At 43.9% G+C, this 26,999-nt stretch overlaps 1 protein-coding gene across 1 annotated transcript in view; it reads left to right on the top strand.

The window, feature by feature from the left end:
* The first annotated feature begins 203 nt into the window (after positions 1-203).
* The window catches only part of JAKMIP2 (janus kinase and microtubule interacting protein 2), a 102,984-nt gene continuing 76,188 nt past the window's right edge, over positions 204-26,999 (top strand). The window contains exon 1 of the mRNA XM_056858026.1: positions 204-308. The gene's annotated coding sequence lies outside the window, so the exon portion shown is untranslated. The remainder of the gene's footprint in view (positions 309-26,999) is intronic.

The following is a 26,999-nucleotide window of genomic DNA, read 5'->3' as shown; positions in this document are numbered from 1 at the left end:
CCATCTTTTATGGCCGTTGCCATGGCGCCCAGGGAGAGCTGGGCACCGCAGCAGGGGAGGGGGGAGGAGGCGGCGCGTGCTGCAATTTCCAGGCTCTCTCCTCAATGAGCTCATCAACCTCCTCCTCCAAGAGGGAGGGGGCTGAGGCTCTGGCCATTGCTGGTGGGTGGTTTCCATCTTCAGCATCACCGACCAAGGGGGGGGGAGCAGCTGCTGATGTTGTGTTCTGAAGCCACCTCAGTAGAAGGGAAAATGGATTCAGCTCGCCCATCCCTCGCCTTTCAACACCTTCCCTCGGTTTCGACATGGTGAGCATGGGCCCTGCAGAAGCACTGGCCTCCTCCCTGTGTTTCCTTATTGCTTGTTATTAGTGACCTTTTTTTTTTTTTTTTAAATCTGGCGGTGGGGGATGAATCTTTTGCTCTGTGGTTGTGGGTGTTAGCATCCGAGCCGGGGAATAACAATGACTTTCATGGGAGCTACTGGGAAAGGGTGAGGGGAAGGAGGAGGGGTGTTGTGTGAGAGCGAGGGGAAAGGAAGATGGAGAGGGATGAAGGCTGATTAGGCATCCGTTTAGGAAAATACAGCTCTGAGATTAATCTTCACCCTCCTCGTGGTGAAGGTACAGGGCGGAAGCCTTGTTTCCCACAGCAAAATGGGACATTCTGAGAATGACTGTCAATTAGAAATGGCAGAGGATCCTTGTTAAAAATTCCGAAAGGTTTGGATTCGTTTTTGTAACTGCCCAAAATTGGGCTGGGCCCTAGTGAAGTAATATAATCCAATGCAGCAAAGCCATATATAAATATAGGCACTGTTGGATTTCATCCGTGATTGATCTGTGGATATGTTTATCAGTGGAGGTGTATAGGTATCGTCCTGTATAATTTTTAATGTACTGCTTCAGGATTTGGGTTGGGTGCAGTGTGTGCATGAGTGTGTGTGTGCTCCCATGTGTGCATATTCTACAGGCACCTGGACCTCTTTGTAGGTCTCAACGTTCAGTACATGTGCTGTTTTCATTGCAATTGACCGACTGGAAATGCATTCCACTTGGGATGGCATGAGTGATTTATGGTCCCTTAGCTTCCCTGCAGCCACTTAGGACAGAACCATATCATTTGTTTGGTATGTTATATGGCACTAAATCCTAATTCACAACCTTGCTGTCATGGTTATAAATGAGAGTACAAAGATACTGAATATGCACCTTATTTACCTTTATAATGTGTGTTCATATTTTACACTCTCCATTTAGATGTTTTACAGTCTGAAGAATGATACCCTCAGTTTTAGAGGTTTATTTAGTAGGTCAAATTCTCCCTGAAAGTACATTTCATTGTAGAAAGTATAATGATAAGAATAACCAATTTTATTCAGTAATTCTGGCTTTGGTCATAGTATTGTATGCTTGTGTCACTACTGAATTATCATGTGTTATATTAGTATGGACAGGAATTCTGGATAGTTTTCTCACCTTTACTCCACCAGTGGAAATCCAGGGAAAAGCTAGATGTCCAGATTTAGGTGCTGTCATGTGTATATGCAGTGAATTAGATAAGTGCTAACAGGAAGATACAATATACAACTGTATGTTTTGTAGTGTTGATGTCCTGTGTAGGCCATTATCATTCCTGATTACCATGAGTCAACACTGGTCATGGGGAACAAATATCCACTTTGTTCTCATAGGAAATTGTAGGGCTTTTAGCCTAAGGATAAGGATCACTTAAACAAGATGACTTAATTCATTTCAGTTCGGATCTGTTTCATTAATCTGGGGCTAATGGGAGTAAAAGAGACGTATAATCATAAGAGGCTTTTCTTTATCAATATTTTCACCTCAGAGAAACGGACTATCCCATTGTTAGTATGTTGAGTGCAAGGAGGATGGAATTCACTGTGATGATGATAATTTCTTAAATTTAGAATTTGTTTAAGGCCAGTGATACAATAAGCGCAAGATAAATTAATGACTCGGGGGGTTGTCCACAGGAGGTATACTGATTTCCTTACAATCAATTTTTGCTGTTTTTCATTTCCAGTGCATAGACGACACATTTTCCCTCAAGAAAATGTTGTTTGAAAATATGTGTATCATGCTTCACAGATAGCTAGTATTGGATGCAGCTTTCTATCGATTGAGTGCTGTGTGAGAAAATAGCTGTGAAACAGGCCAGAAGCCCCAGTATTTATCATTTATCCAACAAATGTGATTCTTCTCGAGTACTGCCAGTGTTACTACTAGACTTGCTGTGTGGAATTCTGCAATTGTAACAAGCATCCAGCGGCTATTTCTTGTGACCTGAACGGTGATAACTGATGGGGGAAGGGCTGTGCAGCAAAGCGGAGATGCTGCTGCTGCAATTGTAGATAGAAGCTTGTACAGGTGGTCTTGGATAGGCAGCAGGAGAGTGTGAAATTACTGGAAGCAAGGCTATCTAGCATCTCAAGGCAAAATGTCTTTGCTGAGGCATCCTCATGGGAAAAAGATCCAAAATGGCACCCTATGGCAATAGCAGCGCTTCCTTATACAGTTATATCAGTTGCTCAGTTTAGTGTCCACTACTAGATTGGGGGGGGGGGAAATAACTGTGTTAAGTGAACAGCTAGATCCGAGTCCAGTAGCACTTCAGAGACCAACAAGGTTTTGGAGGGTTCGAGTTTGTGAAAGTAAAAGCTTTCTCCATCAGATAGATTGAGTAGCTATGCTGACGGTGACCTTCTTTTTAAATAAAAAGTTCTCTTGCTCAGAAAAGAGGGGTGCATTTCCTTCATAGACTCTGGGGAGTGGATACACAGGATAGTTTACAGCAGATATGTCAGATGTAAGGCCCAGATGTCTTGTCATGCCCTTAAATGGTCCATAGTATTCTGAATGGATCATATGCATAATGGTTTGTTCATCTTCATGGCCAGAAAGCCAATACTCTTAGTAGAGTAAATAGTCAACCTTTTCTTTGTTATTATAGTAATGTTATAAGTGTTCAATAACAGCTGCATTGCTATAGAAGAAATTTCACTGTAGTTCAAAAAGGCTTCTTCTAGTTTTGCTGTTATTACCCACTGTGTATGTAGGGGTAAATTCACAAAGCACACGTCTAATTTAAAAGGAAAGCTGGGGCAAGAAGAACTTACCCTTGCAACATTGCGTATACTCAATGTCTCATTTAAATGGAATCCATGGCCTAAGCTTGCCACCCACCAGGTGGAACCTGGAGAGCTCCTGGAATTACAACTGATATCCAGACTACAGAGATCCGTTTCCCCTGGAGAAAACAGCTACTTTGGAGAGTGGACTGTACACCATTATACCCCGCTGAGGTCCCTCCCCGTCCCAAACCTTGCCATCCTCAGGGTCCACCCCAAACCCAGATTTGGCAACCCTATCTTAGTGAGACATGCAATGTTAACATGCCAAAGATTCATAGTCAGGGAAGGCATTGCGCTGGAAGGCATTGTGCGGCACATGTAGCTGCTTTTCCACAGGTAATAAATGGCCCAATTAATAAAAGATGATGAGCATGTGCAAAGACACACAGGTAAGTTCTTCTGCCCTGCCAGCATCTCACTGCAACCAGGCTACCTAGTTTATGCTGTATGACATACACAGCAGCAGGTATTTCCCCCAAAGCAAGGTGATCTATTCACAGTGTGACCATCTTTTTCCTCATTGCATGTGGATGGAATGCCAAGCCTTTGAAGTATTATTGCAGCTACTTCTTTTGACAATGGCCAGTGCAGGTCTTGTCTAATTGGTTTGCTTCCATCTCTGTTTAATAAGAAGAGAAAACAGTATTGATAGGTCATTCCTTTACCCTGACCTTTTCATATTATTAAAACTGTAATCCAGCAGGAAAATGTATGAATATTTTTTCGTTATTACAAGAAATGATTTAATTTGTGGTACTCAAACCAGGGAAACAGTATGTAAAATTTCTAGCAAAGTGAGACCCCAAGAAATGTTTAGAATTAGGGTCCTGTGAGCTGCCTTTACTTTTTTTTGGCCGTCAAGTCACAGTTGACTTGTGGCGACTCCATAGGGTTTTCAAGGCAAGAGACCTTTGGAGGTAGTTTACTTTTTTTTGGCCGTCAAGTCACAGTTGACTTGTGGCGACTCCATAGGGTTTTCAAGGCAAGAGACCTTTGGAGGTAGTTTGCTTTTGCCTGTCTCCACGTCACAACCCTGGTATTCCTTGGAGGTCTCTCATCCAAATACTTGCCAGTGTCAGGGCTGAGAGTGTGTGACTGGCCCAAGGTCACCCAGCAAGCTTCCATGGCGCGAGTGGGGATTTGAACCTGGGTTTCCCAGGTCTGGGTCCGGCACTTTAACCATTACCCCATGCTGACTCTCACATTTCATTATATACTAACCAACAATTCAGTTTTCACAAATCACTTTATAGAAGCACTAATTTATACTGAAAGTTGTGTGGGTCTCACTTCTTTATCGCTGAACTTTTGTAACTAAGAAGTGGACTGAAATCAGAGAAGCAAATTCTACACCCCAATATTTTCAATCACAGTCAATTTTATATTAGTGCAGTTTATGTTGTTATAGCAGACACTTTTACAGCAGTCATATTATAAGGAAGAATCTTGTCATATGTGTCTAGTGCTAATAGTTTTTAAATCATGCATCTAAAAATAAATTCCTGGTTTCCCTCTGGGGTTATGCTGAGCTTCTACTGTAGTGTACATTATATTCTAGAGAGCATTTACATCCCAGAAGCCAAGTATTAAATTGAAGAACAGCAACAGCAGACACAATTTGAGACGCCTATGTGCTTAACTGCCCTGACCTGGATGGCCCAGGCTAGCCTGATCTCGTCAGATCTCAGAAGCTAAGCATGGTCGGCACAAGTTAGTATTTGCATGGGGGACCATCAAGGAAGTCCAGGGTTGCTATGCAGAGGAAGGCAATGGCAAACCTCCTCTCTTAGTCTCTTGGCTTGAAAACCCTACTGGGTTGCCATAAGTTGGCTGCGACTTGATGGCACTTTATACACTTAATTCAGAACTGTTTATTTGCAAAAACAAAACAACTATCTGGAAGATCCAGGGGAAATTCTAGACCTGATTTAAATGTAATGTTGGCCATTCAGAAAAAGCTATCCGTGTACATTCTTTGTAGTGCATGCAAACTTGGCATTCCAATAGATTCATAGGATGGGCAAACAGTATACTGGCATGTTAATGCTTCACATATAAGATTGCATAAATATGGGCACATTTTACAACACCCAACATGATCAAGAGAAAGGGAGGTAATTTGTATCTCTTAATGGAGACCACAGTGACACACTCAACCAAAGCAGTAGCCAAGTAGGCCCAAGGATAGCTCTTCTTCCTCTCTTTGTGCAAGTAGGGTAACTAACACCAGTTTGGGAAATTTCTGGAGATTTGGGGATGGAGCCTTGGGCGGGACCTCAGTATGGTGTAAAGCCATTTTCTCCATGGGAATTGATCTCTGTAGCTTGAAGATCAGTTGTAATTCCAGGAGATCTCCAAACTGCACCTGGAGGCTGGCAACCCTATAAAGTGTGCTATAAAATTAGAAAGAGGAGGCCTCATTCCACATGATGTAGCTTTTATTTCCCTTGGTTTCAGGCTGAGCAAAGGTGACTGGATGGAAGGAAGAGCATAGGGGAAGTCCAAGGAGTGCAGAATGTATGTGGGCTACGAAATCCTCTGGACCTCCAGTAGGAGAGCCAGGCCCAGCCTTAGCAGCCAGCAGGAGATGAGGTGGGGCAGGGACAGGGGTAGGATTGTCAACCTCCAGGGGGTAGCTGGAGATCTCCTGCTATTACAACTGATCTCCAGGGGACAGGGATCAGTTCACCTGGAGAAAATGGCTGCTTTGGAAGGTGGACTCTATGGCATTATACCCCATTGAAGTCCCTCCTCTTCCCAAATCCCACTTTCCTCAGTCTCCACCCCCAAATTCTCCTGGTATTTCCCAACCTGGAATTGGCAACCCTAGACATGGGGCAAGACATCACTTCAAGGGGAATCCAGAAGTGACTTCACATCTCTCTAGGATTCCCTAGAAAGCTTCCCACAATTCCTGTAGAGGTGGGCTGCCACTTCCAGATTTTTCAGAAAGTGATGCACGCTGTCACTGGCAGCAATTCCTTTTCCTTTCTGTCATTGGCCACTGGAGGGATGGAAAGCGAGGCCTGCTAGGGCAGGAGACTCCAAGTGGGCACATGGCAACCCTAAGCCACACAGAAGATTCGTGTCCGAATTCCTATTTTGTGTATTCCACCTACCACATCTTTACATTTCGTGTGATGCTGCAACATCACTTTCAGCCACATAACCAGAAGTGACATCACAGGATTGCCACAGCATTCTAGTAATCCCCAAATTGGGAGATTGCTAGAGCACTGCGGTTATACATGATGTGATTTCCAGTTCCATGACCAGAATTGACGTTGTGGCATTGCTGCAGTGGCACTCACACCCACCCATTTTGCTTTCACTGCTGTGCCAGGCTGCAGTGGGAGGCCAGGGTCAGGAGGTCTCCCTCTGTAGTGGGAGATAGGGTTGCCAGGTCCCTCTTCGCCACCGGCGGAAGGTTTTTGGGGTGAAGCCTGAGGAGGGTGGGGTTTGGGGGAGGGGAGGGACTTCAATGCCCTAGAGTCCAATTGCCAAAGCAGCCATTTTCTCCAGGTGAACTGATCTCTATCGGCTGGAGATCAGTTGTAATAGCAGGAGATCTCCAGCTAGTACCTGGAGGTTGGCAACCCTAGTGGGAGACCTGCACAGTTTAACTCCACAGGATGTTTCTTTGTATCCTATTGGTGTTTCCAAAGGAGCAGGTCATTGTCACATGCGGCCTAAACTGGTGAACTAGGGGAGTTTCATGCCCACTTTTCACTGCGTTCCAAGCCTGTGTCTGTGCACCACATACAGAAATGAGAACCCAGGGGATAGGTTTAAATGTTTGCTTTTATTACGTATGTTGCAAAATCACTGACTGTTATCCTACAGGGACAACTTGAAAATCAGGATGCCTCTGGTTTTACAGTCACTCTGGGCAGGCCTATTGCCAGCTGCCTGTCTCAACCCATTACTCCGCTAAATACATCCTCAAACCCAGACAGAACATTTCTTGACACGTTGCCTCTTTTTACTTTCCTTGGATGTTCAGATTGAACATCATAACCCTTACAGACTGGTGGAAAGGAACAGCTAAGTATTAAATAGTCAAAATTACAAATATTTGGTAGAAATTTATTGTATTTTTAATCTTTTTTTCAGAACCAGGCTTTTTTATTTTAAGTCATCAATACTTCCAAAATACAAGAATCCAAATCGGTTTCCCTCAATTACCAAGGTGTATGCAGACAAGAAAGAAAAAAAGACTTACCAAGAAGATACTGGGATTTGGGGAGAGCAGGCTTGACAGAAAAGTGATGGATGGTGCTCCTATCTGTGAATTGGATTTATTTCTGCATTACACAAAAAAATCCAATATAAAACAAGAATAAAATATAAATATAATTATGAAAATTTTAAAACCAATTTTAAGACCACATACTAACACACAATGAATAAAAATCTGCATAAAACAAGTGGTCAGCAAAAAAAACCAACTTCCAAAAACATTTAAAAGTTGCAGCAGTACAGAGAAAGAGGAGAAATTAAACTATTTTAAATAGTCAGTAAACAAAGCATCTTATTCATCATTCACTAATGGCAAAGATTTGGATCCTAACCTTCCTTTCCGCTTGCGCTATTTATTTTTCATTCATCCTAGGTACTTGCGCTTGTGAAAGACAGGAAGGTGATTTTTGCCAATCCCTCCCTCTCACTACACCCTGGGGGATCTGGGTAGGGGGCAGTGACTCACAGGACGGTTTTGAGAGTCAAAGAAGACTGAAGTGGGATGAGGGAGGCAGGAAAGATGCTGCTTATGCAGTTCTGCTCTGCTCTCATTGCTTAGGATGCAAGCCAGTTGTAGAGGAGGCAAGCTCAGAATGAGACAAAGCGACACAGAACAAAAGCTAAATCTCAACCATCATAGATTCCCTTACCACTTTTTGCCAACCCTGGCGTGTGTAAACTGTTCCAAAAATCCACACCGTGGATTTAAAAACAACAACAACAACAAATCTGTGCAGCCCTCCCTCCATCGTATCTTGTTAAGCCTATCTACATTTCTTTCTTTAATTTGCAGCATTTATTCTGCTCTGCATTTATAATTGCTCTGTATCAAGAAACTATGCAGAGCAATTAATGCCCAGTGCTCTGAGTAGTGGAAATTCTGCATAGCCTTTTGGGTGGCTTTTGACAATCCATGCACTTTCAAATGTACCTTGGTTATTAATAGAACCAACTGTCTTCTTTGGGGAAAAAACATTTATGTTCTTAAGATGCTGCATGCAATGCTAAATTTCTATGAGAATGCAGAAATGTGAAATATGCACCACTCTATACCACTACAACATAATCCATGTGCATAATTGGTAATATATGTTTACTATGGACAGATACTCAAACTAGGATGAAACCCCTAACTTCTATAGATGACAATGATAACTTGTATGCCACAGGAAATGTGTTTGTGCTAAGGCAGCTATTATATCACAAATGTGCTGTAGATATGCATCCCAATTGCATTAATTCAGGATGAAGAGGGTACATGGCATGTAGATCACTTTGTAAAAAATACCCTTTACCATTATTTGAATCTGAAAACTTGGCATTTGTGGAGGCAAAAGAATTGTTTTCTAAAGGAAGAATTATGAGATCCCATGACAGCCATACTGATTTTTCTAACCTACCTTCCATCTTTTCCATTTCACTGACCCAAAGGATCAAAACCTACAAAACCTGCCATTGCCTAGCTCTTCCAGGGTGTGTGTGTGGCAAAACATGTTAGAAATGTCTTATAAAAAGAACCCACTATATTATCTAGGAGTCAAATCTGATACACATGTGCTATAGCAATAGCAGTAGCATGGTTAAGCCAAGCATGACAGACCAAAGGCACATAAAAATGAATCCATTACAAAGGAAATCACTTTTTACATGGCATTTAAAAGTAAAAGGACATTTCCTTCAGGCAAGAAAGTATTTTCTACTACTTGGTGTGATGCTTTGTCTCAGCAGGGTCCCAAACTTCCTTGGTTAGCAAACAATCCTTTGTTCTAAATGGAGCTTGCCAAACATTTCCAGGGCTTTGGATAGCCCCAAGCAGTCCTGTTCTACATTCTGGATAATCATCAGAAAATGAATTGTCCTGTGTTCTTTTCTCAGGTTCTGAAAAACCTATCTAATCAAGATGGGCAGAAAGGGCCAGTGGGGAAAAGGGAGGGGGAAATAGCCAATTGTAGAGAAGTAGACAAATTTGGGATTTCAAAATCCAGGTAGAGAAAAGGGATATGACTCTGTTTGGCTACATGACACCAGAGCCGTACTAGCAGAGTATGAACCTGTTCTTGTAAATGGTAAACGCGGTAGCTTTGGCAGAAGTTTTTGTTTTGTTTTGTTTTTAATTTCAGATCTTACCTGTTTAAATTTTACCAATTCATTAAAAAAAACATGACAGGATTTTCTTTTGAAACAATTTCATTATGATAACGAAACGGCTAGACGGAGTTTAGAAGTTATTTTTGGAAATATTACTATTGAATGATTTGGGCATTGTGTTAGGATAAGGCTGTATTATGAGGCTTGTCAATTAAGACAAATGTTGGCTGTTACAAAGCATGAAAATAGGCCTTACTGGGTATTTATGGAAATCATTGGGTTGAACACCTGCTATTAAGATTAGAAATTGCTAGGAAATGGGAAACCAGGATGAGTTCTTGTGGTGAATTCTGGCACTAGACATTAGGGGGTAAAGCACTTATGAGAATCTAACTTTTCATTTACAGTTAAATATAACCTGATAAATTCATTGGAAATTGGTCAGTGTTTTTTGTCCATTTTGTGTAAATGGAAATCCTGTTATTATTATTGGACCTTTTTGGAAAGTAAACTCTTTTGTGGTCAAAATAGGTACTAATTAATTTGCAGTGTCAAGGGCTTTTAAAAGTGTACTTGCATGATTTACTTAGAGTTATTTTCATTCAATATTATTAATATTAAAATGTTATTAATATTATTATGTAATGTTTCATGTAATATTAAAATGTTATTAATATTATTTAATATTTCATTTAATATTTTAATACTTTGTGTGAAACTCTGTCTTAGTTATTCAGTGTTTTTATTATGTTTATCTTGATCTTATCTGGAAAATTCCAAATGAAACATGTGTGAAAATACCCATGAAGCTGGTCAGGTTAAGATGACCAAACCTTAAAATCAAGCCAATTTCCTCCCCAGATGGATCTTGTATTTGAAGCTAAAAATGCAGTGTGTGTTGGTCAGAAATGTTTCCTGTGCTTGTCTGGTGAAATGAAGCTGATTGGTTAAGAATGTGATTCAAGCAACTTGTTCACCAGTATATAAAAGCAAATAGTAAAAATAGTTTTACTGCTAATTAGCTTTGCCCATACACATAGCTCAGGTCAGTAGTGTCCTTCCATCTCATTCCAATCAAAGAGGAAATACTAATGGACAAGTCCGTATTCAGTGTATGGTTGTGCTAATTGTAGAAAAATTACATAGTGGATCGACAGTGCAGGGAATGTGGAATGGTATAGTATAGCCCGATTTCGGAAGCTAAGAAGGATTAGGAGACCACCAAAGGCTTTGCAGAAGAAGGCAATGGCAAACCTCCTCTCCTTTATCACTTGCCTTGAAAACCTCTTGCTGGGATCGCCTGTTGACAGCACTTTACACACACATTGACAGTGCAATTCTATGCACAGTTACTCCAGTTTAAGTCCACTGAAGTCATTGTGCTTAGGCTGGAGTAACTCTGCATAGGATTGCACTCTTATAGCGCATTCCTGAGCTCAAACGGCGAAAGCCCTTAGGAGGCCAGGAAGGCGCTGAGACAGTGTCCGAGGCCCCCGCACCAGCGTCCGGGCAACTTACACCAGCGTTAGTGGCCTGAACGCTGGTAGGAAGGCCCGGACACAGGTAGCTGGCCACTGCCGCTGCAGCGCCACCCTGGGACTCCGACGGGGCCTTCTGCCGGCATCCGAACGCTGTCAAAGCCCACACCGGCGTCCCGGGAGGCATCCCCAGGGCGTTCCAGCATCCCAGGAGGCGTCCCTGGGACATTCCGGCATCCTGGGAGACATTCCCAGGGTGTTCTGGTGCCAGGCTGGGGGAGGAGCCGCTGTTAGGCGGCCTCCTGAGTCCTTTTGGGCCGGGAACGTCCCTTTTTTGAGAGCCGAGATATGCCACCTTTGCCTCTAATGACCGGTGCAGGCATTCCTCTTAGGAATGCACTGTTAGGGCTGTGGATAATGACTCCATCTATCACTTCACTTGCCATTGGTGCCCTCCTGGTGTCGCTGAAAAATAAGTTACTGCAAATATAAAACATATTCTTCAGCAATGACACCAGAACGTGTACTGTTAATATGCCTAAAGGCAGAGTGGGAATGGCACAGCAGCACCCCTTCTCTGCATTCATTGGTGGACAGAGCAGCAGCACAGTCTCTCATATCTGCACAGACTTATCATGAGAACGTGCCATATCTGCCTCTATAATAAGCCCCCAGTGATTCTCACTACAGAACTGACTTAGTAGGCATTTTTGCTCATGCTTTTCTAAATGCAGCTGCAGTTCCTTATCTGCCCTTTATCTCACACAATACAAAATGGTTGGTGTTCAGCAATGCCAGGCCATCAGGCAAGCTGAAGAAAGTCATCTTACAGGCCAAATAATCATCTACTTCTCAAAAAGCTTTATTGCCTAATAAGAAGGCCAAGATTGCATCCTTGGGCTGCCATAAGGGTTCTGAGACAGTAAGAACCCACCCATTATTTATTGCTGTTTTATTTATTAATGTTCTGTCTATTGATTTTAATGTGATATATAGCTCTCCATACTTCATCACTGTAAGGAATAAAAGGCTGCAGCAGGGAAGGACATAAAACATGCAGTATTTATGATTACCCCCAGAATCCTAACCTTGATTACTGGGAAACAAGGTTCTTGATTTCAATGTAGCCTTCCTCCAATCTTAAAATTGCTGCTTATATGAAATATAATAACGTATGAACTTGTTTTATTTCAATTTCCCGTACAACAGAATATTCAAGTGAAGAATGAGTAAGCTAAAATTTGTAAAATTGTGAAGTTGCAGATTCATGGACCAATTCACTAGAAACACTTGTGGTCTTCAACGTGTGGTTCAAGAAGACCTTCTGGTGGGTCACAAAGCCCCACTTGTGCCCTATCCAAGTGCCATTTTGTTGCTGCTTTTCAGAAGGACTTCCTGCTTGTGCATATGTATGCAAGAGCCTTGTCCCATTTGTGTTGCTTTGTATACACATTGAGAGGAGCTGCAAAATGGCAAGGTGAGGTCATTTAGCAACGGACAGAATTCTTTTTTAGAACCGGTAGCTTCAATTCCCCCTTAGGGTTGCCAGCTCTGGGTTGGAAAATAGCTGGAGATTTTGGGGGTGGAGTCTGAGGAGGATGGGGTTTGGAGAGGGGAGGGACTTCAATGACATAGAGTCCAATTGCCAAAGGAGCCGTTTTCTCCAGGGGAATTGATCTCTGTCGCCTGGAGATCAGTTGTAATAGCAGGAGATAGCCAGCCACCACCTGGAGGTTGGCAACCCGAATCCCCCTCCCTCCTTGTCAAAGTTCTGCCTTGCCTTCCCAAATCGTCCCCTTGTCTAGCCTGTCCACCCCACCTCCCTACTGCATGCCAAGTCCCCAAACTGGTGGAGTCCTACCTCTGGTTCCTCTTCTTCATTCTCCTCTTCCTGTCATATTAAATGCTCTGAGATTGTGATACTATGTGATTTCATGCCACATGCTTGCAGCTCAGGGAGTACCATGCTTCCCCTTGGGATTTAAAGGTGGATCCTGTGTCTAGAAAGATGGAACACCAGTGCATTATGTGGCTTGGGCCTACTGTGCCTTCGGACACTTTGCGCCTTTAATTTTACTAAAACGTTGATGCTATACAGCTTCCCTGTGAGTATAAATTTTTAAAAATTGTGTGGATCTTAAATACAAACTATATGTTTTTATATATTCCCACCAGAGAGAATGAAGAGGGCATATTTACCAGTGATGTGGTTTTTGCTTCCTTTCCCAAAATTCCTAGCTTTAAAAAATACAGTGTTGTAACATACAACTTGCAAAACTGGCAAGAGAGTACTAATTCAAAGGGGGGGATCCTTCCCAGACTGATTAAAATATCAAGACAACGTTTGAACTAATGGGTGCTGAAGATGATCCAACAGCACTTGCCAATTGTTTTCCAATGGAACCTGTGAACAAAGTTGCCACTAAAGCTCTCATAATGGCAGGAGACCTGACATGCTGGAGCACGGACTCCATTCCTTCCCCAATCCATTTCCTCCTTCTTTGTTCTTTTTATGGTTCTTGTTCCTCCTTCCTGCCAAACAACTACAGCACACTTAGCCTGTATCCCATGCCACATGGCTATATTCTTTAAAAAAAAATGGTTAATGCCATTTTGGCATGGTTAATGCCAAAAAAAATGGTTAATGCCACATGAGCGGCGGAGGCTAATCTGGTGAACCGGGTTGGTTTCTCCACTCCTACACATGAAGCCAGTTGGGTGACCGTGGGCTAGTCCCAGCTCTCTTGGAACTCTCTCAGCTCCATCTACCTCACAGGATGTCTGTTGTGGGGAGGGGAAGGGAAGGTGATTATAAGCCGGCTTGATTCTCCCTTGAGTGGTAGAGAAAGTCAGCATACAAAAGCCAACTCTTCTTCTTCAAAAGAAGTATCTGAAAACACACAATAGTAGAAGAATGGAACCTGGAAGCCTCAACCAACTATGGCTCTCAGACAGTGCCCTAACTTGACTGTGTTTGTTAAAATACACACACACACACACACACACACACGGGGACCCCTCCCAACTCCATGCTTCTGTGCCTCATCCAGAAACCAGTTCTATTGCAAGTTAAGGCTGGTTTTGCAGACCTTCAAGAGTATTACTACTACAGTTTCAAATTCCTACTTCTCTGAAAGGCTACTCCTACCCAGAAACTCTGGTGCCCTCCCCAAAAGCCCATCTGCTGCTGCTGACCAGTGGCACAGGTCACCTTTCTCTTCCTCCACCCAACTGATTGTTGCTTTCGCTACTATCAATACAAGATCTCTTCACCCATTATGTATGCAGATGCCTGTATTGCACTGCTTCAGTTATACCACTGCTGCCCGTGTTTATTACTTTCTTCCAGACACATGAAGGGCCCTCAAACCTTTCAGGAAGGTTGCCCGCTGGACTAGAGTCTGCTATTGTGTCTGAAACAGCTGGAAGTCTAAGGATCAGCCCTTTAATCATGTTTCTCTAAAGCGAACATGATACTAACTAATACCAGATGCAAGTCCTAATTGTGCTCAGCAAGCTCCTTTGGGATAGAAATAATTATAAGTGTGGTTATGCATACAGTTGGTATTGTTTTGCATATATTTATCATAGATATGTAGTTAGCTATTGTTGTGATTTATATGCCACAAACCAGCCTAAGCCAGTAGGTGTTCCTTCCTGATGCACCCCATGATCCCTTACCATTTCAGTTTCAACATCAGGTTTTGGACCATAAGTCAGGGAGTGGCTTGATTCTAGTTTGTCATCATTGAATTCTTTTGTTACCAATTAATTTGTTCATTGTTTTGAAAAATAATATTCAAAAGATTGTTGTTTTGCTGTTTTATTGCATTGTTTTCTGCATCTGTGCATTGAAAAAGGCATTGCAGTCGCAGTTGGTTTACTATTGTGTGATTACACAAAGCAATTTGCCTGGCCAGATTGTCTCCTACCCTCAGCCTGCTCATCTCTCCAGCAAATGCTGATTCCCACATTCCTTACCTCACCTGAAGGCATAAGCACTCTTTGCATGAATACCCAGAGATGTGTGCCATACTTGTCGCATGCTGTTATCTAAAAGTGAAGCCAGTCTCCCTGAGAAAATAAATGCACAAAACACAGTTAACTGAAGGCTAAAATAGAAATAAAATACACAGGAGTGGACATTAAAACTAGATCCTTGAAAATTTATAGCTGGGGGATGTGTTTGGTAACAAGGGGGACCCTTTAGAAAACAAGAGTTAATTTAATATGTTTTTTTAGTAGTGTGAGTAGTAAATAACCAGGCAGTAACTGAAGGGTGTTTCTTATTGGCATCACTGAGCCAGGGATAATCACGCAAGGTACTGTCTGAGCTTTTGAACTGCTTCATACATTTTTGTAGGTCACAGTCTGACCCATATGATTTTTTCCGCTTAGTACATGCCATCAGCAGATGTGGGTGTTTCATTACTCTGTGCCCCGCTGCAAATCCCACAGTGATGTAAACAAGCTTCTTTTCAGTTGAGACAATAGACTAATATTCTCCAACTATTTTGCCAGCAATATCTTGGAAGTTCTTTCATGCTCCTTATGACAGAACCACAGAAAAGCACAGACGCAAGTTAATCTTTCTTGAATGCTAGGGTTTATTGACACTTTACATGGCCCAGAGTTTGCCTATGTAACTGAGCATAATAAAGACATTGGTCAATATCCTATCTATACAGGTTGTAAAACTGGGCTCTTTGAAAGATTTACTTATGTTAAGTGATATATAATTTGCCATGATAGTGCATGGTATTAACCTCAGTACAATCCAAGAAGTAGCAGAGATGTGATGCCATAAACCTGCCTTCCAAAGCTGCCTTTTTCCTCCAGGGGAACTGATCTCTGTGGTCTGGAGATCAGTTGTAATTCTGGGAGAACTCCAGGCCTAATCTGGAGGTTGACAACCCTGGGGGACTGTGCATAAAAAAGCAGGTTCTGGTAGTCTTTCACTTGCCTCTTGATAAAATTAGTTGATTCACTGATAGTAAATTTACTCAGTTGTATGGAAGTATGCAATACTACTTTGAAAGAAACAAGCCAGATCCAATTATCATTTTGCAGGTATCCAGTCCACTGAGAATACCAATTTATAGTTTCAAGAAAGCATTACAGATTTGCTTTCTCAGAGTCGCTGTTACTAACAATAATGCTCCTGTTGGCTTTGACAGTTTCCATGGAGTTAGAAGCAGCTTTGAAGGGGAGTTTTTTGTTCACATTTTAAAGAGGGAGCCGATGGTGATCTAAATGTGCTTAAGCATTTGAGTTTTGAATGACCAGCCTTTCGTAGAGCTGTGAACATAGGAATGGTGAATCACAGACAGCTGACCACTGTTTCTGATTTCAGAAACAGTACTTATAAAGGCTTGTATCAGTATTGATTTCAGAAACAGTACTTATAAAGGCTTGTATCAATTTATGAAAGATCTGTTCAGTGATTCCAACTCAGTTAGGTAAAAGGACAATTTAATCCATCTTAAAAGAGTCATTAAGGTACAAATGTGCCATTAACAAGATAGTATTGTATGGTAAGCATTCAGATCAAAGTTTTCTGCCCTGTAAAGCCTTACCCCTTGGGTAGATTGAGAGGTCTTAAAGTGGGGGACCTATGAGACTTGCAGCAAGGGAATCAGAACTGGCTGGGCAGGAGGAACCCACTTACTCCTGAATCCCTGCTTACCCAAAGTTTGGGGGAAGGTTCACAAGGGTGTGCAGTCACAGGTGAAAGCAGGACTGGGGCCCAGGAAGTGGCAGCCCAGCATACCTGGAACTGGGGAGGGGGGAGGGGGGAAAGCAAAAGGCTGGCTGCTCTCTTCTTCGGGTGACTGCAGTAAAGTTGCTGGATAAGCTTGGAACAGAGGGGAGTGGACATGTTCATGGAGGAGAGGGCTAATCATGGCTGTTAGTAAAAATGGATACTAGTCATGATGCATACCTATTCTGTCTAGTATAAGAGGAGCATGCTTATTATATTAGGTGCCGTGGAACACAGGCAGGATGGTGCTGCTGCAGTCGTCTTGTTTGTGGGCTTCCTAGAGGCACCTGGTGGCCACTATGTTATCAGAGTGCTGGACTTGATGGACCTTGGTCTGATCCAGCATGGCCTTTCTTATGTTATTATGTTCTTAAGCTGGCTGCCAGAGAGCACAGTGGTGGTGGCAGCTCCCACTTCCCCCTCCCCACTTCCCCGCTCGTTTGCCTGCCATGCCGCCAAATACCTGGCTTGTGGGGGATGGTGGAAGCGCCCTCTCCTGTCCCGCCCTCTCCTGTCCAGCCACCAGCATTACCATCAGTGGATGGAGTAAACCCAAGCCTCTGCTGATATACACACATACATCCCTCCTCCTAAATTGTGACTATCTTGGCTTTGCCACCACTGTAACCTGCTCCACTGTTTTTAGTAGCTAGAAACTGACAACGATGGTCTAAAACACACGGTCAGTACTCTGGTTTCTGCCCAGTTTCCTCCCCGTTCCAGCCAGGATTAAATTAACCCGGGCTGGGGGAGAATCTGTACGCATTACCTTTGTTGATCCGTGGTGAAACTGTGTGCTGATCCGTCCGTGAGAACAGAAAATGCCGGAGATACGCACTTCCTGGTCGTTAAGCAACGCCCCCTCCCCCTGGTGATTGGTCGATTCACACTGACCAACGACAGCCTTGCGAGGGGAGGGGTTTGGAGGCGGGCGGGCCATTGTGACGCGGGAAGACTCGGCTCGTGTTTATCTGAGACGAGCCAGGGATAATGGTTTGGCTCCTCGATTGCAAAACTGGGTTTATTTTGGGTCGACACATCGCTCAGCCAGCAGCAAATTAGGTGCTGTTCGTTTGCAAGGATTTAATCCTGGGTGAAACAGGGAATAAACAGGGAGGAAACTGGGCAGAAACCGGAGTAAGTGACTGTGCGTTTTAGACCGATGTAATTGTCCCTGACAATTTCAGCTAAATCTAAAATCAGACACGTGTAGTTTAAGGCTTGTGAATCTTCCCCATTTGAGTTAATGTGCATTACAAATTATCACAAATTACACTTTTCCTGCTATTCATATAGCAATCACTCTTCCAGCAAGTGTAGTAGATAATCCATTTGCATACTCCTGATGCTGCCTCACATTAGATTCACATGGAGTCCCATTCATAACATGGTCTGTGACAGTCTGACATGGTGTACCATACCCACTTCTGCATTATCTCCCCTCTGACCCTTCCATCATCTCCTTCACAGGTCTCCAGCATCACCTCACCAGTAAACGTGACAAGACAGGATTCTGATCATTGCTTATTTCATAAATGCCTCTTCAGGGTTCGGTTTTATTTTTATATTAATGATATTAATGTGTGCACTAGTCCTAATGGGTACCATATGCCCTTTTGAGGAAGGCTTTCCCTCAGCCCTATCAGGCTCACCGCAGAATAGAGGTTGGGGATGGTTTGGTTTAGAGCAGTGGTTGGCAAACCGCGGCTCTCGAGCCGCATGTGGCTCTTTGGCCCCTTGAGTGCGGCTCCTCTGCATCCCCGCGCCCAGCCAGGCAGAGGTGGCGCGCTTCCGCCGGGCTCCAACGCGCCCCAGGCGGGAGGAGCCAGCAGGCGAGCGGGTGGCGGCTGCCTCACGCACGACCACAGCGCCGCAACACGTGTGCCGGGCTGGCAGCGAGCAGCGCCCACTCCTCCCGCAAGACCGGGCCACTCTTCAGCCGCCAGCAGGAACAGGCTGGGGGAGGCGGGGGCCTGGCCCTCGCAAAGCCCCATCCCCGCGCTCGGCTGCTGGAGGAGGAGGAGGGGGCGGCGGTGCCATGCCTCTGACAGGAGGGTCTGCCGTGAGCAGTGCCCACCCCCGGGCGGAGCCAGCCTGGCAGGAAGGGGCTGGCCTGGCCGTTTGAAAGCTGGGCGCGCAGGTGGTTTCCCAGAGCCGCGAAGAGGAAGGCAGGGTTGCGGGGTGGCTGGCGAGCTCCCGGGCCAGCGCTTCCATGCGGTGCAGCCACCTCTGCCCCGCTGGGGCTGCATCTCTGCGGGGGACTGAGGCTCTGAAGGGGTGGTCGGTCCAGCGGGCCGCTTGCCCCATGGGGGTTGGGGCTGGCGGGCATGCAGGCAGGCGCGGGCCGGCCCCTTGCGGGGGGACCGACCCCCAACTCCGAGCTGGCACCAGTGCCTTGGGCCCCCCAGCGCCATGACGGCCTCCCTCCTCACGTGGCCAGCCCTCCCCCATGTCCCAGGAAAGCCCCCTGCCTTGCCTGTCCCATCCGCAAGGGTCCCGGTGCTTCCCGGCCTGGCCCTGAGCTCTGGCAACCCAAGCCCCACACTGGTGCTGTAGGGGAGGGAGAGAGGGCGCCCTCCCGGTGAGGGCGGGCAGGGGGAAGCACATAGGACAGTGGCTCTCAAAAGAAATCTCAATCGTTCTGCTCTTGATATTTGGCTTTTCTGACTAATGAGTTTGCTGACCACTGGTTTAGAATAACTCCTAACCCATTTCCCGGGCGCCAAAAATTCAAAAAAAGCCTTCTAAAGGTTTTTAAAATTTTAAATGGGGCTTTTCGCCCCATAGAGAAAAGCAAGGCTACGCCTGCTAAAAAGCAGGCACAGCCTTGCTCTTCTCGCCGCCGGCGCACCCGGGGTGAAAGGGGACAGGAGGCTGCCTAATGGCAGCTCCTCCCCCCAGCCCGCCCTGGGAACAGGACAACAGAACGCCCCCCAGAATGCCAGCGCAAGTCTTTACGCTCCTCCGGAAGGCCCCATCGGCGTCCTGGGGCGGCGCTGCTATGTCAGCGCCCGGAGACTGGCGTCCGGGCCTCCCTGCCTGCGTTGGGGCCACTAACGCCGGTGTAAGTAGCTCCGACACCGGTGTGTGGGGCCCTATCGCCGGCACAGTGCCTTCCTGGCCTTCTAAGGGCTTTCGCTTTTAAAGGTCAGGAATGCTTTGTTAGTCTCTTTCTCTCTCTCTCTCTCTCAACTGCCCTTCCCTAATACTGTTTGTACTATTTAGTGCTCTTTCATACCTATGGCTTCCTCATGAGGTACCACTTAAACAGACTGATTTCATGTGTTCCCTGTAAAGTGATTTCTCAGCTGCTGTTGATGTGCTTGTGCTAAGGGCCGAAAAACGTCTATGGTGTAAAAAATGAAGGAAGGTTGAGAAATGTGAGTTTAGGAGAGAGCCAGCTTGGTGTAGTGGTTAAGAGCAGCGGTTGGGAGCGGTGGACTCTAATGTGGAGACTCGGGTTTGATTCCCCACTCCTCCACATGAGTGGCAGATGCAAATCTGGTGAACCGGGTTGGTTTCCCCACTCCTACACATGAAGCCAGTTGGGTGACCTTGGGCTAGTCTCAGCTCACTTGAGAACTCTCTGAGCCCCACCTACCTTACAGGGTGTCTGTTGTGGGGAGGGGAAGGGAAGGTGATCGTGAATCTGTTTGATACTTCCTTAAGTGGTAGAGGAAGTCGGCATATAAAAACCAACTCTTCTTCTTCTTATCCCGCCCTTTCCCTACCAAGTGCGCAGGGCAGCTCACATCCAACATTTAACATCCATAAAAGTTAATATACAATATAGGAAATAATTGAAATTTAAAATAAACTCTATGTAACCATTTAAAACTAGACAGTCTAAAACCAGACAGTTTAAAACTCTTCACATCTACAGAGGCTGTATATATTTAAGAGGCTTCTACATTCTGATCTTTCAAATCTGGAGAATTGTGGCACAGAGTCACTGAAAAAACGCACAGAGTAATTAACTGTCAGTGATGGGAAGGCAAGAGAGAGTAAAAGGCAGTTTACACTGTCTCCAAACAACTGACCATCTAGATCCTCAGTTTTCAGCATGACATTCTTCAGAGTACAGAGAATCAGGTGATTATGTTCCTCTGGAAAATGTGTTGAACCCAGCCGGAGAGTATAGAACGGCTCCTGTTTTGTGCAACCACTGCGTTGCTCATCACATCCAGTAATTTGTAAAGTGCTTCTGAATGCTTTTGGTTTCACAAGGAGCTCTGGGGAACCTGGCTGCATTTCTCTTTCATGTACAAAAAAAGTAGTAGAAAGGGTGGAGAAATCCTTTTTCCCCCCACTTTCAAGGCAGCCCAGATCACTTTCTAGGTATGGATCAAGCCTGCTTTTTTACTTATGAAAATCTCTTTCTCCATTGGAAGGTGACTTCCTTCAACTAGGAGTGGCACAAAATGCTGCCGTTTTTGTATTGTATTGGCCCTAGGTTTGCCAGCCTCCAGGTGGTGTCTGGAGATCTCCTGCTGTTATGACTGAGCTCCAGCCAATAGAGATCAGTTCACCTGGAGAAAATGGCCACTTTGGCAATTGGACTCTGTGGCATTTAAGCCCCTCCCCTCCCCAAACCCCGCCCACCCCAAAAATCTGCAGGTATTTCCCACTTTGGAGCTGGCAACCCTAATTGGCCATTTGAGGAAGTGCTGGAATTTGGCCACTCAGCAAGGGAAGAAAGAGGCCGCAACCTCCAGCTTGATAAAGTGTTCTGGAGAACTCAAAGGTTTGCACACTGTTTTGTGTCATTTTGGTTGGTCCTTTAAAAAGGTGTCATTTGGCTTTTGGGTTTAGCACCAGCCACTTCACTTTCTAGCGAAAGAGCTTTGCTCTTGCTAGCGGCCAGTTCAGTTCAAGTAATCCTTCCAATGTATCATTGAGGTTACAATAAAGTTAGTTATGTTGCACTTTTTGTGGGGCTTCCACCTCCCAATATTTAACCATTTTAGTTTTAACTGGAAGACAGAGATAGTCAAAGTGAACACTGGAAGCAACATAGAGCCTGCATGGGCCCATTCTGTTGCTTTGGGAATCTCATGTCGGATCTGTGGTTTTGTTACCTGCTTTTATGTTTGTAATTCAAACAGAGCCGTTACAAAGAAGCCGTAAGTCTCTAGAGCTCTCTTATTCAAAGGACACTAGCCCTTGTAGTTCTATACACCTGAACTTCTCACTGCTCAGGGAAGTGGGATCACTTAACAATAGAAAAACATGTGGCTCTCTAAGGAGACTCCAGTGGAAGGAGATTTATTTGCCATCAAGGCATTTCTTTGCTTTGTGCATGTCAGCAGCATGTTGAACACTTCAGGGAAGAATAGCAAGGAAGAGCAGTTAATGGCTGGCACAGGGACATTTATTCTTTTTTTATCATGTACACTTCATGACATTGAAAAGTATCAGTGGAGGGTGGAGGGTGTATAAAAGACCAATATATTTCCTGTTCTGTCTTATTAAGACAAAGGGATGTGGAAAGGGAATATGCTGGCAAACAGCGAGCTGTTCCTTTTGTGTCAAGCATAAGGAATAAGAGCTCACAACAGATGCATAAGGCTATTTGAAATGCAAAGAACCCTGAAAAGGAAAGGGGGAAAAAACAGAGTGTGGGACAGCTTCCATGGGCACAATGGGTTGGATCCTATGAAGTTTCTGCTTGCGCAAGTGTGCAGTGGACAATTTTAGCAGATTATCCCTCCTTAACTGCAGCCAACATGTCATGGTGCATTTTATTCATGAGGGACTCCCAACCCTCAACAGAGAATTTTTTTGGGGGTGTGTGTGCTAGGGAAGGTAGGGGAAGATCCCTCGAGAACAAGTCCTATGAGGAAAGGTTGAAGGAGCTGGGTATGTTTAGCCTGAAGAGGAGAAGACTGAGAGGGGACATGATAACCATCTTCAAGTACTTGAAGGGCTGTCACATAGAGGATGGTGCCGAGTTGTTTTCTGTTGCCCCAGAAGGTCGGACCAGAACCAACGGGTTGAAATTAAATCAAAAGAGTTTCCATCTAGACATTAGGAAGAATTTTCTAACAGTTAGAGCGGTTCCTCAGTGGAACAGGCTTTCTCGGGAGGTGGTAAGCTCTCCTTCCCTGGAGGTTTTTAAGAAGAGGTTAGATGGCCATCTGTCAGCAATGCTGATTCTTTGACCTTAGGCAGATGATGAGAGGGAGGGCATTTTGGCCATTTTCTTGACATGGAGTAGGGGTCACTGGGGGCATGGGGGGGGAGATAGTTGTGAATTTCCTGCATTGTGCAGGGGGTTGGACTAGATGACCCTGGTGGTCCCTTCCAACTCTATGATTCTAAGATCCATTTTGGTGAACCTAAGCTCATAAGGACTGTCAAGTCTAAGGGCATTTCTCTGGTCATATATCTACATCCACTAAAGGAAGGGCAACCCAAACTCTGTCCGTTGAAACCTTTAGGCTCATTGATGCCCTTCACATCCTGGAATGACAGACAAATTTAAGTTCACTCGCATGCAGTCACTTAAGAAGGAGGGATAAATGCACAGAAATTGTTTTTCCCCCATTCCTTTTTTCCAAGGACATGTTCATATATGAAACTCGGACTTTGCTTTTGTTTAAATCTACTTGTAATGAAAACATAAAATCTACTTTGGCCTATAGTATACATCCAATTTTTGTTCCGAATTCTGTGATGGATGGCTATTAAACTTGACACAAGTAGAGAGAAGAAAGGGGGGAAAGGCTCTGATTCACAAACGTTTATGCTAAAAATAAATGTTGTTAATCTTTAAGGTTCCACTGGACCTCTGTGTTATGAAGGTTTTTTTAGTATCACATGTGCAAATACTCCCAGGTCTTCCTAATTTCTCATCCATCTCAGCATTAGAGGCTAAAAACACAGTGGCTGGCTGTTCATGTGCAGGGCTATAGTTTAACTCTTTTCTACCAACAAAGTATATATTACGAACTCATGTCATGTACATGGACCTGTGCTCTATTCTACCAGTCCTGGAATCTGTGATTTGTCTGAGGGACAGTTATACGACTCTAGGCATTGGCAGGGTTGCAATAAAGTATGTCTAAAAAAATCCAAATGATTCCAAGGTACATGAAACACATATGGACTTAATCATAAGAAGCTATTGCTGAGACTGAAAGCCTTGATCAAAGACTGTTCTCCATTGACTCCAGACTGATAGAATTGATTTCATCCCCTTCTACCTCCCTGCTGCAGCATAGCTATTGCTTCATACAGGTCCCACAAACCCAGGAAAAGAACTCTCCCAGGATCAGAAATGGATGAGAAATGGCTGCTGGGTAGGGTTGCCAGCTCCATGTTGGGAAATACTTGGAGATTTGGAGGGTGGAGCCTGAGGAGGGTGGGGTTTGGAGAGTGGAGGGACTTCAATGCCATAGAGTCCAATTGTCAAAGCGGCCATTTTCTCCAGGGGAACTGATCTCTGTCAGCTGGAGATCAGTTGTAATAGTGGGAGATCAGCTACCGCCTAGAGGTTGGTAACCCTACTGCTGGGGTAAGGGCAGCTCCTTAAAAACTAGAGATTGTTGTGCAGACTTCACAAGGTCTTTGTGCTGGATCCAACTCAATACATTGCACAGAACTGAATATTTTAGAGGTCCGGTCAGTTTAGGAGATAGGTATTTTTTTTTCTGCTTCTTCAATGATTTATTCCATAATTGCACATAATTCTTGTTACCTAAACAAAAATTACCATCAGCTCACCAAACCCAAAAAATATTTCCTTTCTTAAAATCAAGTAGTTATTGGCATGGATCCTTTCTTTCTTGAGTGACTATTTCCTTTTCAAAGTTCAGAAGCTTGACATTGTGCCTAAAGCTGTCTATCAATAATAAAAAACTGCAAAATCCCAGTCAACTGTGTCTGACAAAATTGAATCGCTACCCCTATCTGTTCACTAAAGTGTACAGAAATATATGGAAAGAATTTAGAATTTAATATTTCACTGTGAAAGTAAATGAACTGTAACACCCTTAAAACTAATAAGCATGGATCTCAGGAGGGAGAAAAACAGTCCATTTGCATTGTGTATTATTTTTTAAACAGAGGGGTCAAATATTCTTTGAAACTTGTCCTTGCTTATTTCATGGATAAAAGGTTACACCAAAATACATGTGAGTTTCATGTATCCATTTATTAAAAACAGAATGGGATTTTGGAATCTGGGAAGCTTTCAGCAGCCTTGGCTGTCCTTCCAGGACAGAAAAGATCTTGCTGCTGTAGTACATTCCTGGTAACATCTAGATTAGATTACTGCAATGTTCTGTATGTGAGGCTGCCCTTGAATATTGTGGAAGCTACAGTTGACACAGAATGCTGCAGCCAGAGTGCTGACTGAAGAAGGTTGTAGGGACTTGTTCTGCCTATACTGGGTGGTATTGAGCTTTAAAGCAATGTACGGCCTGGGACCAACATACCTTAAGAACTACCTTTTCCCATACAAACCTATCCACTCACTCCAGTTATCCTCAGAGGCCCTGCATCAGTTGCCTCCACCATCTGAGGCTAGACGGATGGCGACCCTAGAAAGGGCCTTCTCTATTGTGGCACCAAACCTTTGGAACTGCCCAGGACAAGGGAGATTCATCTGTCTCCCTCTATTGGTATTTTTTCGCCAACAGGTGAAGTCTTTTAGTTTTGTTTTGTCTGGCATACACCCAGTAACAGTTTTTGGCTCTCCTTCTAGTGTTGTTCATGCGTTTTCATTGAATTATATATTTTAAATGGTGTTTTAATGTTTTAATGTTTATATGTTCCTCATGGACCCTGATTGAATGGAAAGGCGGCATAATTTAAATGAAAAATAAATGAATAATATTTATATTTATAAAGTCTTTCACAAATTCTAAAGCTGGACTACATATTATGACCAGGTGGGAAACAGTGGACTATATCCTAGCAGCTTTGCCTCTGGTGAAAGGGGAAGCAGGGAGTTTCTTTTGAACACTGAAAAGTTTATTGGTTCTTGTAGGCTGTGTAACCGTGGTCTTGGAATTTTCTTTCCTGACGTTTCGCCAGCAACTGTGGCAGGCATCTTCAGAGTAGTAACACTGAAGGACAGTGTCTCTCAGTGTCAAGGGTGTAGGAAGAGTAATATATAGTCAGAAAGGGGTTGGGTTTGAGCTGAGTATTGTCCTGCAAAAGTATTGTCCTGTAAGTATCAAGATAATGTGCTAATGAGGGTATGGTATGTTAATATGGAACCATTGTATCCTGAAGTGATCTGTTAATGTGTGTAATCCAAAGATAATCTGTATGGCTATTGTTGAATGTTGTCTTTGTCTGGAGGTTTTTCAGGGCAGGAAGCCAAGCCTTATTCATTCTTAAACTCTCCTCTTTTCTGTTAAAGTTGTGCTGATGTTTATGAATTTCAATGGCTTCTCTGTGCAATCTGACAAAATAGTTGGTAGAATTGTCCAGTCTTTCAGTGTCTTGGAATAAGACCCTGTGTCCTGTTTGTGTCAGTCCATGTTCAGCCACTGCTGATTTCTCAGGTTGGCCAAGTCTGCAGTATCTTTCATGTTCTTTTATCCTTGTTTGTATGCTGCGTTTTGTGGTCCCGATGTAAACTTCTCCACAGCTGCAAGGTATACGATATACTCCTGCAGAGGTGAGGGGGTCTCTTTTGTCTTTTGCTGATCGTAGCATTTGTTGTATTTTCTTAGTGGGTTTAAACACTGTTTGTAGGTTATGTTTTTTCAAAAGTTTCTCCATCCTATCAGTGACTCCTTTAATAAATGGCAAGAATACCTTTCCTATGGGAGACTGTTTTTCTTGAGTTTTCTGATTTTTGTTTGGTTCAATGGCCCTTCTGATTTCATTCTTGGAGTAGCCGTTTGCTAGCAGTGCGTGATTTAGATGATTAGTTTCTTCCTTGAGAAACTGTGGTTCACAGATCCGTCTTGCACGGTCCATTAATGTTTTGATTATTCCTCTTTTCTGTCGGGGGTGGTGGTTGGAGTTTTTGTGTAAGTAGCGATCTGTGTGAGTTGGTTTCCGGTAGACCTTGTGACCTAACTGAAGGTTTGATTTACGGATGACAAGGGTATCAAGAAATGGGAGTTTACCCTCAATTTCCTTTTCCATGGTAAACTGAATGTTTGGATGGATATTATTAAGATGGTTTAGAAAGTCCATTAATTTTTCTTCACCATGGCTCCAAATGGTAAATGTATCATCTACGAACCTGAACCAGACTGTAGGTTTGTAAGGTGCTGATTCTAATGCTGTCTTTTCAAAATATTCCATGTAAAAGTTTG

The sequence above is a fragment of the Euleptes europaea genome, chromosome 1 (genome assembly GCF_029931775.1).
Source record: "Euleptes europaea isolate rEulEur1 chromosome 1, rEulEur1.hap1, whole genome shotgun sequence".
NCBI lineage: Eukaryota > Metazoa > Chordata > Lepidosauria > Squamata > Sphaerodactylidae > Euleptes > Euleptes europaea.
Note: the sequence above shows the minus strand (reverse complement) of the source record. Positions and strands in the feature narration are given on the sequence as shown.